A 13,778-nucleotide genomic window follows, 5' to 3' on the forward strand; every position below is an offset into this window, starting at 1 on the left:
TCTTGGGTCCTCACAAACCCTCATGCTTGTGCAGAAAGTGCTCTTAAATCCTGAGCCACCTCTCTAGCCCCAAACTGTTTATCGTAACATCTTATCTTTGGGCTAATCATGCACACACACACACACACACACACACACACACACACACACACACCTCACTTTAATGGCTGCATACTATTCCCCATATCTGTATACCATAATAGCTATATACTTAGATAGTTTTCTATTTCTCTAATACAAATGATGTGAAAGTGACTATTTGGATGCATAAGCTGATGATTTTCTTAGGACAAGGACAAGTCAAAGACTAAATAGTCTAGATTTCCTAATGAACTTTTTACCATTAAGGAAGTCTTAAAAACATATGTGTGCGTTTGCAGCACATATGGCAAAAAAAAAAAAAAAGTTCATGTGTCAGTTCTATAAAAAGAGCTTCCCTCAGCTTAAAGAAAAAAGGAAGAAGAAAGAAGAAAGAAAGAAAGAAAGAAAGAAAGAAAGAAAGAAAGAAAGAAAGAAAGAAAGAAAACAATCAAGATAGCCCTACATCTCAGGAGCAACAGGGAGAAGAAGGCAGAGCCACTTCCCAAATGTAGCAGCTGACCCTCCAGCATGAAAATGCTACAGCAACTAGGCAAATGGCAGTTCCCAGCCAGGTCGAGGGTGAACCTTACTACTAGTGAAGAAACTCAACTCAAAACACCAGGAGAGCCCCTTTTGAAAAACACATCCTTTTGAGGCCCCATGTCACGGGGCTCTGATGGGCGGCACATCTAGAATGAACTTAGCCTTGGCCTCCCAAGTGATACCAGACTTTCTCCATGAGTGGAGTGCTGGGGTGCAGGACAAAGGCAGAAAGAGCCAGGAAGGCGAGGTCTTGGTCCCAGGGTAGTTTGGTTGGGTTAGAGGAATTCGTTCCATGTGACGGGCAGATGGTGCCCTGCTCAGTGTGGTTAGCAGTAGAGGAAGATGGATAAAAATCAGAGCTCGAGGGATGGAGCGATGGCTTAGTGGTTAAGGCATTTGCATGCAAAGCCAAAGAAGCCACGTTCAATTCCCCAGGACCCACGTAAGCCAGATGCACAAGGTGACACATGCATTTGGAGTTCGTTTGCAGTGGCTGGAGGCCCTGGCACGGCAATTCTGTATGTCTGTCTACTTCTCTCTCTCTCCCTCTTTCTCTTTGTCAAATAAATAAAAAAATATATATATTTTTAAATTCAGAGCTCTGGGCTGGAGAGGTGGCTTATTGGTTAAGGCACTTGCCTGTGAAGCCTAAGGACCCAAGTTCGATTCTCCACGTCCCACGTAAGCCAGATGCACACAGTGGCGCATGCATCTGGAGTTCATTTGCAGCAGCTAGAGGCCTTGGTACACCCATTCTCTCTCTCCCCCCCCACCTATCTCTCTGTCTCTAATAAATTAATTAATTAATTAATTAAATTTTTTAAAATGTAAAAAGAATAATCAAAGAATTAAAATGTAAAAAGAATAAGCTCGATGCCCAGAGGCCAGCTGGCACTCCATCACCCACCCTCCCAGTGCTGCCAGCTCCTCACCACCATCCCATATCACACATTCCATGCCTGTTCCGTGTCCCCAACTCTGATCACATGATGGGTAGAGATCAGGGACATAGGCTCAGTCTAAGTGCTGGCGAAGAATGGAGGTGTACCCAGAGAGTGAGGGTTCCAAACAGGGACCCTGGAGGTCCTGAGCAGTGGCAAGAGTATAGGAGAGCGACGGGCATGAAGGGAACAGACCAGCATGCCAGGGTAGCTGCAAGAAAGCCAGCACCTGCCCTGCCCCGGTGCAACTGACATAGAGACTTGGAGGAGGGTGATGGCAACAGAAGGTTTCAGGCGCAAGAGTTGCCTGTGAGCCTGCCCCGAGAACAGTCTGTGGGGGGGATGTGAGGAGAACAGCTACCAGGGGCTGGGAAGAGGCTGCGTGTTAACACTGATACCTGCATGACTTCATTGAGCCAACGTGTATGCAATAGGCACTACTTCCAACAAAGTCCAAAGACAATCCGAGTCCAGTACTGCTCTCCAGGATCGGGCAGGCCCGGGAGGACAGCAAGAGGCTACTGAGCAGGTGTCCTTCAGCATAGTGGGGCCTCCTCCTCAACCTGCACGGTGACACTAGGGAGAAACACCGATGCTGCTGCTGTGGTCTGATGGAAAGGTATAGAATAAGCAGTTTTTCTCTTTTTCTTTTCATTCATACATTTCTCTGTTTTTATATTTTCAAATGTAGCGTATCATATTTGTAAAACAATGATGTAAGCTGGGCATGGTGGTGCACACCTTTAATCCCAGCACTCAGGAGGCAGAGGTAGGAGGATCGCCATGAGTTCGAGGTCACCCTGAGACTACATAGTGAATTCCAGGTCAGCCTGTGCTAGAGTGAGACCCTACCTCGAAACCACCCCCCCTCAAAAAAAGAATTATATATATATATAAAGAGCTCTTCATAATCTCTCCTCTTTCCTTAAGACACAATCCAGACTCAGATGGTCCTGCAACAATGTGTGTGTGTGTGTGTGTGTGTGTGATGGTTAAACTATATTGGAAAGAGAGAGCGAGAGATGAGAAGCAGAGCGAAGAGTAATCAACTCCTGTGACCCAGCTCCCAGCTCGGGAGACAGAAGCAGTGGCTACAAGTTCAGAAGCTCCCATCCCTTCCTCCCTTTCTCACGGAAGTAATAACTGTCCTGCATTGCGAGCTGTCATTCCCTTGACGTCCTGACGTCTTACACATAGGTGGGGCTTTAGAACGTTTTCTCGTCCTCAAAAGGCAAAAGCTGAAATCTCCTTGTGCCCCAGCAATTCTGCTCCTGTATCCCAAAGAACTAAAAACAGGGACTTGATTCTTGTCTGAAAATGTTTATTGCAATATTACTCCAGTTGGCCCAAAATGTACAAGCAACATAGATTTCCATACTAGGTGAACTGGTACACAGGACGTACATGTTTATGAATATGTCTGTGAATATTATTTGACTATAAAAAGAGTGAAATTCTAATACATGCTTTATGCGGATGCGTCGTGGCAACACTGGCTAAGTGAAAGCATGCAGACATGAAAGGTCCAGTAAGATTCTAATTATGTGAAACGTCTACTGTGGAAAGCTAGAGGACCCAGTCACACCTCCTTACCTTGTGTTTCTATGGAAGCTATTTGAATATTTGTTATATATGGACTTTTATTCGCTTTCCAAACATACTAAAGCATGGCCCTCAGCTGCTGAGCAAGCGTTTGTAGCTTGTACAATGGCAGAATGGGCCCAGAGCTTAAGTGCTGTGACCTAATTTCAAAAGAAAGTATCCTGAAATTTAAAATTAAAAAAAAAAAAAAAGAAAGAGAAAAGATGGGGCAGGAGAGAAGGCTCAGTAGTTAAGTGTGCTTCCTGCGCCAGCATGAAAAAGCCTAGGAGACCTGAGACTGCTGGAGTTCAAATCTCCAGATCCCGTGTGAAATAGCTGGGCCTGGCCATGCGCACTTACAGCACCAGTCCTGCAGAGGAGCAGAGACCTGAGAATCCGCTGAACCTCACAAGCTCATGAAACAGTAAAAAGAGACTCTGGCTCAAAATAAGACCAGGCAGAATTGTAATGCAGCATGGCACCCTGCTTTCTACTCCAGCCAAACAGGCAGCGATTCCTGCTGCAGGCAAGCACATGGGGCACATACATGTGTACACACCACACAGACAGCACACATGTGATAAAGGAAATAGCCAGAGTAGGCAAGCTCATAGAGATGAAAAGTAGATTAGCAGTCACCAGGGGCTGGATGGAGAGCAATGGGAAATCAGTGCTTAATAGATGGTTAATATTTGAAGTAGAGAATTTTTTAATGTTTTATTTATTTATTTTATTTGAGAGAGAGAAAAGAAAGAGAAAGAGAGAGGGGCAGATAGAGAATGGGCGTGCCAGGGCCTCTAACCGCTTCAAACAAACTCCAGATGCATGCACTACCTTATACATCTGGCTTTGGAGTCAAATCTGAATCCTTAGGTTTTGCAGGCAAGCACCTTAACCATTAGGCCATCTCGCCAGCCCCTGATGTAGAGAGCTTTTATGCATTTAAATTCTTTTAATTTAAATTTATGTATTTAAAAGTGGTAAATGCTATGATGGTATATATGTATCTATATTTAAAGTTATTAATAGCTTGCCAGTCTGTTAACTTTACATAAGTGAAGTCACACTGTGTGCATTCTTCTACAAATGGTTTTTCTCAGTCAGTGTTGTTTCTACAACTCATCAAGGTTAAGGTAGCTGGCTATTGTTCATCTTTTCTCACCAGTGAATGGGATCCCGTGATGTAAATTAACCTGCAAGCCAATCATCCATTTTTTTAATGTTTTAATTTATTTATTTACTTATTTGAGAGAAAGAGAGAGAGAAAGAGGCAGATAGAGAATGGGCACACCAGGGCCTCCAGCCACCGCAAACAAACTCCAGATGTGTGTGCTCCCTTGTATATCTGGCTTATGTGGGTCCTGGAGAGTCAAACCGATATCCTTTGGCTTTGCAGGCAAATGCCTTAACCACTAAGCCATCTCTGCAGCTCCCATTCGTCCGTCTTATTGGTGAGTAACAACCTCTGTGTTTGGGGGCAGGGGTTGTTTTTAAAAGCACTACTTCTGGAGAAATTCACTTCCGTGTCTCCCAGAGCACATGTGCAAGATTTTCTCTGTTCCACACCAGGAGTGGGGTTACTGGGCCAGGAAATGTATGCATGTTCAACTTTGAAAAATCACTCCAGGTCTGGAGAGATGGCTTGGCGCTTAAGGAATTTGCCTACAAAGTCAAAGGACCTAGGTTCAATTTGCCCAGAACCCACGTAAGCCAGACGCACAAGGTGGCACATGCGTCTGAAGTTTGTTTGCAGTAACTAGAGGCCCTAGAATGCCCACCTTTTTTTTTTTTGCCCTCTTTTTCTCTCAAATAAATAAATCACAAATTTTTATAAAAAGAAAAATCATTCTAGATTATTTCCATATGCTGGTATCACTATCATTCTCCCAGATGTCCCTCAACTCCCTGTTATCCCATATCCTCACCAAGAACGTCGGTCTTTTTCTGAGTTCTGTATCTGCCTTACACTTGATGTCACCTGTGAGTATTATACCCATCCTTATGATGAACATTGTTGAGGATCTACCTGTAGATCAAGGGACCCAGGATCTCCAAAGCAGGAAAGGCTTTCCACGGGACAACACAGTCCTTGTTCCACAGAGAGACATATGACTCGAGGCCCAGAGAGAAGACAGCTGGCTAGTCTCTCAGCAAGTCCCAGGTCCACGTCCAGGGAGTTTCCCCAGCTACCTTTCCTGGAGTGTGCCTCACTGGCGGGGGGGCAGGGCCCTGCATCACACAGGCAGCCAGCAGGTTGCAGTTACTGGCCTGGCTGGGGCATCCAGAACACCCCTTGAGCTGACTGTGTCCAGGACTGAAAGAGAGATGAGATCATCACTTACACACGCTCTGTTTCTAAGACTCGGGAGGAAACGGTGCACCTGGATATTCCCTTGGCTTTCCCCTTGACTTTCAGCCAAATCAAAGTGGCCACACCCCTAGGCCAGGTGGTAGTCTCAGATAGGCAGCAGTTTCCTGGGTTAGCTGGGGCATCTCCTGCCCCACCCTTGGCACCCTATTAGACAGTGTGAACTCCAAGCTGGAGCTAAAGCCAATGTCGCTGCAGTCTTGCCTCTGCTTCTGGTTTCCCATAAACGCTACATGATGGCCCGCCCTTGTATCAGTCAGAGTTGCACTTTTCAAATACCTCCACAAAAATAAATAAATAAATAAATCAAATACCTCCACAAGCCTAAGAACAGAGGAAGGATCATCTTTACTTATCAAGTGAGATAAGAGTCTTGGAGGGATTACTGCAGCTCAGGGGTGTTACAGATGAGTCCTGGCCTGCCATTCCAAAGACTACACCTATTTGTTACACCTACGTATCCCCCCCCCAAAAAAAAATCTGGGAGATAACAGGAAGGATTTCTCAAGAATCATCACTTGTTAATGAAGTGTTCACAGACTGCCCTGTATTTTATTCTCCCTATAGCCCTGAGTCCAGCGTAGCTACTAAACAGTCAGGAGCCCACACGAATATTAAATCCAAAGTTATGATCACTGAAGAGCACATTTTTTGAAATTATTTTATTTATTTGCAAGGAGAGAGAAAGAATGGGCACACCAGGACCTCCAGCCTCTGCAAATGAACTCCAGAACCATGTGCCACTTTGTGCATCTGGCTTTACATGGATACCAGAGAATCGAACCTGGGTTGTTAAGCTTTGCAGGCAAGCACCTTAAGCCCTGATCCATCTCCCTAATCCAAGAGAACATTTTATAAAGAAAACTTCAAACAAAACAAAGAGGGCAAAGTAACCCAGAACTATGAAATGGAATGGTGAACTCTTTGTTCCAGAGCGCTTACATTGTCTCCTTTTCTCTCGGTGAATATAAACCCCATGGCTTTACTGCTCAGACACTTAGCAAACTTTTTTCTCAACCATCTATCATGGCACTTTCCTGGGAAGAAAACTAGGAATAACTTTAAACTTTTCTTTTAATCATAATGGATTACCCTTTGCATACCCTTTGTAAAGAGAAGGAAAGAAAGAAAAGAGAGATGGAGAGATTGATGAGAAGAAAATTAATCAACTATATTTCTTTCATCAAGGGCTATTAGTATAAATATATATTACTGCAAACACTTTCATGAACATATATTTCATTAGACAAAGTGTGCACATTGTTTGTACAGGCCACAGCATAGCATAACCCCTGAGTCAGTAAAATGCTTAACTTTTTTTAATGGCCACAAGTCATTTCATTGTGTAAATGAACAACTTTATACTTTATATTTAACCAATATGCTTTTGTGTTGAACATTTAAAATTTTTTTCCACAACAGCAATACTGAGATTAACATTATGTAACAAAACCATTGCATACACTTAACTATTCATATAAACAACTAGATGTGGAATTGTTGGCTCAAAGAGAAAGTACATTATCATTTTGGGGTCTTAAATTGCTAAATTGCCCAACAAAAAGACCTGTGTTTATGTTTTTTGTTTTTTGTTTTTTTCTGGCTGTCTGAGTTTCCCCTGGGGTGGGTGTGTGTGTGTGTGTGTGTGTGTGTGTGTGTGTGTGTACTGTCAATCTGTAAAAATGTGAAGGACAGCCCAGCTTCACAAAGCCACAGCCTCAGGCCCCTGGTGTCATGAACTACTTCTGGGCCATCCTTATCACACCCAGCACCTTGAGGTCCAACAGAGAATGGCTCCCCTACCCCCTCTGCAGCCCAGGGCTCCTGGATTCTCCCCTCTGCTGCTCACCCCTAGAGAACAGTCCTGGGAGCTGCTCACTGTGAAGTAACCAGTATTTAAAGCCAAAAAATTAAAAAAAAAAAAAAAAAGAAATCTTAAAGATTTTTATACTGACATTTTAATTTTGAAATTAATTGTTCATTTCACAAATACGACAAGTTCATTTCGTTCTACTCCTTGGGGGGAAAAAAAAACCAAACCATAATAACTAACTGTCCCCTGACATTTTCCCTAATCCAAATATTCCACTGTGTATGCATGTGGAACTATGATCATTTTTTGAACTCGAGGGCTTTTTTTTTTTTTTTTATCCTAACTCAAGTTCACAAACATTGCTCAATTCATCACTCATTCTAGGATGTGGGTGGTTCTGGGGACACAGGCAGGAGGAGTCAGCCTTGACCTTGGTAGTGTAGGGTAGAAATCTACACGTGGACCAGTGGACGAGGAATCTTCTTATATTTCCATAGCCTCCAGCAACCTTGGCCCAGCTGTAACTGACAGACAGCTACTGTTCAGAGCTCACGTGGACCTTCCACACAGCCACCTCTGTCCACGTGAGCAGAGATATAAACCTCATTTCTCATCCCATTGTCAATGTGCCACTCTATCTAGATCCCCCTTGATGGGTCTCCCACTCATGGTTCTGATCACCCTTCTCCCATCCTGGGTCCCTTTCTTAGTTCCTCCTTTCCCCAGGACAAGGCCAGCTGGCCTAGACACACCCAGGCCTCTGCAGAGTCTGAGCCTGAAGAATGGCTGCTTAGCTGCCCCACAGCAATCTGGGAGAAGAAAGCCACTCAGAGTCCTCTACTCCAGGAAGACCCAGGGATGGAGTGAATTAATTCTCAGGGACTCTGGTTAGAAAGGAGTGATTAAGAATTGTAATTAATAATTTGATGCTGACAACAGGCCTGACAGCAAGAAGCCACTTGACGCGATTGTTTCGTGGTCTCGCCCGCCTGACTGTCAGCCTCGTGACTTGAGCTTTCTTCTAAATGCACTAATTAGATAATTAGCTCCCCAAAGATCCCTCAGGAGTGTAGTCCAGACTGGGTCAGAAGCCCATGTAGGGAATGCTCTTTGAACCAGATGAGGGACAGATGGGGCAGGGCGAGAGCGTAGAAAGCAAATACAGATGTGGTCAAGGGACTCTGTCCCCAGGACCTCTCTTTCAACTCATCCTCTGATCACTGTGCACCGGTGAGTAAACACACATGCAAAATGAACACCTTTCTTCCCCGAGAGAAGACAGCACGGGGCCCTGGGGTGCTGCTAGGTCTCCTCTCAGCTTTCTGTTGCTGGGACAAGATACCTGGGACTTTTAAGGAGAAAGGGTTTATTGTTGGCTCCAGCTGTCAGAGGTTTGAGTCTAACACTGTCAGTGAGCACTGTTGTTTTGAGCCGAAGGTCAGGTACAACGTGATCGCAGCAAACTCATGGGGCAGCCCAGAAGCACCGACAAAAGAGGTTATGGTCCCAACACCCCCCTTGAGGGCATGCTCCCCAGTGACCTTTCTCCCCAGTGACCTTCCTCTTAAATGCGCCACCACTTCTCAGCAGCTCCACTGGCTGGGATTGCACCTTCCTAACTCTACCTAGTGTGGGATGGAAGGGACTGCTGAGCTGAGACAGAAGACGTGTGCTCTCTGATACGAGCCGCCTCCCCAGGGGCCTGTGGCCCAGGCCCTTCACCTCGCTCATTTTGGTCTCCTTGTGGTCCCTCCTCCGTCCTGCAGTTTTACTCTGGCTGAGTGGTCTGTGCCCGCAGACTTCCCCAAGGACTGTCCCTTCTGCTAGTGGAACCCACAGAACTTCTGGGAGGGGAAGACAGGTTCCCCGGCTGGGGTGAGGAGTTGCTGTGGCTGGCACTGTCTTTTCTTCTTAAAGTCTAGTATTTGAGGATGGAGAGGTGGCTCGGTGGTTAAGCGTGTTTGCTTTCAAAACCTGACAGCCCAGGTTTAATTCTCCAGAACCCACGTAAAGCCAGATGTGCAAAGTGGCCCATGTGTCTGGGATTTATTTGCAGTGGCAGGAGGAGGCCCTGGTGTTCTCTCTCTCTCTCTCTCTCTCCCCTCTCTTCCTCCCTCCCCTCAAATAAATAAATAAAAATATTTTTAAAAATAATAAAAGCAGGGCTTGAGGGATGGCTTAGCAGGTAAGGCACTTGCATGCGAAGCCTAAGGACCCACGAAAGCCAAATGCACAAGGGGCCACATGCATCTGGAGTTCATTTGCAGTGGCTGGAGGCCCTGATGTGCCCATTCTCTCTCTCTCTCTCCCTCTTTATCTCTCAAATAAATAAATAAAATATATTTTAAAAATAATAATAGCCGAGCATGGTGATACACGCTTTTAATCCCAGCACTCGGGAGCAGAGGTAGGAGGATCACCACGAGTTCGAGGCCACACTGAGACTACATAGTGAATTCCAGGTCAGCCTGAGCTAGAGCAAGATCCTGCCTTGGAAAACCAAAACAAAAAAGATAGTAATAAAAACACGGGACAGGAGTGATGGCTCAGCAGCTAAGATGCTTTCCTACAAAGCCTAACAACCTAGATTTCATTCGCTAATACCCACATAAAACCAGATGCACAAAGAGGCACATGCATCTGGAATTCATTTACAGATCCTGACGCACCCATTCTCTCTGTCTGTCTCTATTCTCTATCTCTCTTTGCTTGCAAATAAATAAAATAATTTAAAAAATAAAAGTACATCAGCTCAAAATATTTTTATCTATTTGTAAGTAGAGAGAGACAGTAAGAGACACACAGAGAGAAAGAGGGTGATTATGGGCACTGCTGACCTCTTGCCACTGGAAATAAACTCCAGATTCATGCATCACTTCACATCTGGCTTTATGAGGGTATTGAGGAATTGTCAGGCTTTGCAAGCAAGTACCTTCAACCACATTAGCCACTGAGCCATCTTCTCAGACCAAAGTACAGTATTTTTTTAAAAGATTTATTTTTATTTACATATTTATTTATTAAAGACAAGAGAGAGAGAGAGAGAGAGAGAGAGAGAGAGAGAGAGAGAGAGAGAGAATGGGTATATCAGGGCCTTTAGCCACTGCAAACAAACTCCAGACACATGTGCCACCATGTGCATCTGGCTTACATGGAACCTGGAGAATCAAACCTGGGTCCATAGGCTTCATAGGCATGTGTTTTAACTGCTATGCCCTCTCTCCAGCCCCCAAAATGCAGCATTTGTATTGAGTGGCATTCATTTGTGTCCAACACCAGCACAGCATGCTTCTGATAGAACACCCACAGCCCCACTCCCTCCCTCCCCCATCCCTCTGAAGCCCTCCTCATATTGGCCCACTGGCCCCTGTTTGTCTTTTCTCCCACTTATCTTTCCACACGTGCATGTTCAGGGGGGTTGTTTGCTGCAACACATTAGTGATTGTTCTGTTTACAAATTCTGAAGGGCTCTGCCGGAGAGCTCCAGCTCCAAGTGCACATAATGGGAAAACTAAGGGCGGGCAGGGCTAGCAAGAGTCCACCTGTCTGGCTTGCATTATTTTTCCCTCTTGCTTTCCCCTAGACTCCTAGAGGGCCCCTGACAGCCTCTTTCATACCCTGGGTTCCCAGTAATGGCCTTGCTGTGGAATACTCCCTTCCTCTTCCTCCCACCCCCCCCCACACACACTGGCATCCTGGTGAGCTCCCTTCCTGCTTCCCTTCTCCAACTTTCCTCTCCTAGGAAGTCTCCTTATTCCAGCACCCTCTGAGAAAGGTCTTCCGCCAGGCTCGCGCAGGCACTGGCTGCATTTGCCCCTGAGCACACCACTCTCCCCACTGATCTCCCCAGACATTGAAGGCCTCAGTTACTCACAGGTCCATGCCAAGGATCAAGGGCACAGTCCCTGAGACCGCCAAGGCAGAGCATGGAGCAGGGCAGAAGAGGAAAGACGGCCTGAGCCACAGAACTCAGGACGAGCCAGGTTGCTGGGCCAGCCATTTGCACCACATAAGTCAGAGCCTAGGAAGACCCCTTTAGAATGCCAGGCTCTCTGCTTCCCCAGGCCTGTTGCAATGTCACTCCCCAGCCTCAGATGCCACTCAAAGGAATAATGGCTCGTGGTAGAATTTCACATGCCCTGTCAAGTCTATGAGAGCGGGGAGGAGATAAATGTTAACCCTGAGAAGTCTTTTGAGAGCAAGGGAGAGAGGAGCTAAGGAGATGGGCCAGCTGGTTTCCTGAGCCTGGTTTCCCTCACAGTAGCTCCGGGTCAAGATAAGCCCCGGATTCCACTGGGCACCTGTGCGTGCCCTTGGACCAGGCTCTGTCTGGGCACCTGAGCCAACCTCATAACCCCAGACTATTTCCACTGGGGTTGGGATGCTGTCAGAAGGGTTCCCATCTGGGTACGTGACTTGTCCCCTGGAACTCCTGAGTGGCTAGCAGGGAAGCCAGGCATGCCTCGCCCACACCCACCCATTTCCCTTAGCCGCCTGGGAGGTGTCAGTGACCTCTGGAAATCTCCAGGAGGCCGGGGGGGGGGGGGGGAACTCTGCGCCTCTAGTCAGTGGAGATTCTCAGCTCTCCTCCCTCAGCTTCCTCCACCTCTCCTCCGCCTCGTCTCTCCTCCATCCTTCTGGCCCTTCTTTCTCTGTTTCTCCCAGCTGCCCTCTGCTCTTTTCCCATCTTGTCTCCTCCCACTGTTCCTCCCTCGTCCTCATTCACCATCCCTCCCTCCCAAGCTCCCTCCTCCCTCTCCTGACCTTCTCCACCCTTCTCTGCAAGGCTCCTCCTCACATTCTCCACTTCCCCTCCCTTGCTCCTATCCCTTAGGTAAACTGTGCATCCTGACACTTAAATCTTCTCCTGTTTCCTGCTTCAGCAGAGGCTCTGATTCCAATTAAACCACCTTCATGCACCCAGCACACAGAGTCGGACTTGTGCCGGGCCTTGCTGGGCTCTGCAGAGCCACGTTATATAACCACAACTGCTCCTCATCTCCCTCTCAGCTCTCCCCAGCCCCCACAGTGTGGAAGTGGGATTCCAGGGAGATCCCATCCCCCTACCCTCCCCCACTCCACTTCCCCACCCTGGTCCTTCCTAATGCCAGATGGCTTTGTTCCAAGCAGGTGGATCTCTCACTTAGCTGAGCACCCATCTCTACAGTGCGTTCTGGTTATGCGTTAAGCAGCTTTATAGTGGTATAATTGATGTACAATAAACCTGTGTGTTTCATGTGGCGTTTGATAGGTTTTGGCACATGGAGAGTCTCTGGAAACCGTCCCCACCATCAGCTGGTGGATAAAGCCAGCAAAGCTCTCCTCCTGCCCTCCCCAACCCCAACCTGGGCAGTAGTTTCAGATCTTTTAGTTTTCCCGATTTCTTGCTGGTAAAACATCTTCTCCCTGCTTTCTAACACTCCCTCCTCACAGCAAGGTTCTGGCCCCTTGTTTCTATGACAGCCTGCCATCTCTTGGGGTGGGAGGGGAGGGAAGGAGTGGCGAATCAGCCTTGCAGGACTGCTCACCAGCCTGGCACCTGCAGGGGCTCTCTGATCTAAGTATTGCCACCTCACTCTCCCCCTCCGCCCCAGTGCCCTTTGACCGCCTGCCTTCAGGAATGCAAGCTCTTCGGAAGCAGCCTGGGGGAGGGGTGCTTTCCGAAGTCCTAAGGCTGGGAGTAGAAGGTTCTCAGTGAAGCAAGGAAATGCTGGGAGGGATGTGCTGAGGGTCTTCCCTGGCCCTTCCCAGAGGGCTGAGGGCAGCCATCAAGGCCAGCCTCCAGCGACCAAGGTCAAGGTGGAAGCAGGAAGCTCTGTGTGGCCTCAGTCCCTGCCCTCTGCCCGCCTGGCATTAACACACCAGCCTTGCCAGTTGCTGAAATGTTTGTCATCTGACTAAAGCCTGGCTCAGTCCCAGGATATGTTATCAGGATTTTTAGCCAGACTTCTTAACTCAGCACACCTTTGAAATTAGCACTTAGCACAGTAAGATCCAAGGTGCCAGTCAACGGTCAGCTGGCACCAGATCCTACCAGCTGGCCAGCTCAAAACCAGTTCTTACATTTTAGGAATGTCTTGAACCAGTTGTTCCACACAGGTGTCTTTGTAAACAGCTCACCCAGGAGCGCTCACACTAGGACGGGGACTGGGAAAGCTCCGAGATCCCCAGGGACAATGCCTCCCCCTGGAGCAGCCCACCGCTCTTCCACTCCACGGCATTTGGAAAGGGTATTGATGGGACTTCTTACAGTTGTCCTGTTACTAGGTCTAGGGGCTCAGATTGTGGATGGTAAATGTTTTATGTGGCCCAGCACATGTCCCCCAAATTATTGCACGCAAGGTGCAACAGTCTGTCAAGAAGCATGGAGATTCTGTGCCAGGCTCCTGGCTTTGTAAATGAAGGTTGCAGATCTAACGCAAGCCAGTCAAAATCCACGTGGGTAAGCCAG

The 13,778-nt window shown here is 47.1% G+C and overlaps 1 protein-coding gene across 3 annotated transcripts in view; it reads left to right on the plus strand.

Annotated features, from left to right (window-relative positions):
- The window catches only part of Zbtb7c (zinc finger and BTB domain containing 7C), a 405,924-nt gene that overhangs the window by 317,996 nt on the left and 74,150 nt on the right, over positions 1-13,778 (plus strand). Inside the window, exon 1 of one of the 3 annotated variants that reach the window (XM_045143823.1) lies at positions 4,565-4,597. The exons of the other annotated variants lie outside the window; for them this stretch is intronic. The gene's annotated coding sequence lies outside the window, so the exon portion shown is untranslated. Of the gene's footprint in view, positions 1-4,564; positions 4,598-13,778 lie in introns of those variants that run through there. 3 annotated transcript variants of the gene reach the window in all.

Source organism: Jaculus jaculus, chromosome 2 (genome assembly GCF_020740685.1).
Source record: "Jaculus jaculus isolate mJacJac1 chromosome 2, mJacJac1.mat.Y.cur, whole genome shotgun sequence".
Lineage (NCBI taxonomy): Eukaryota > Metazoa > Chordata > Mammalia > Rodentia > Dipodidae > Jaculus > Jaculus jaculus.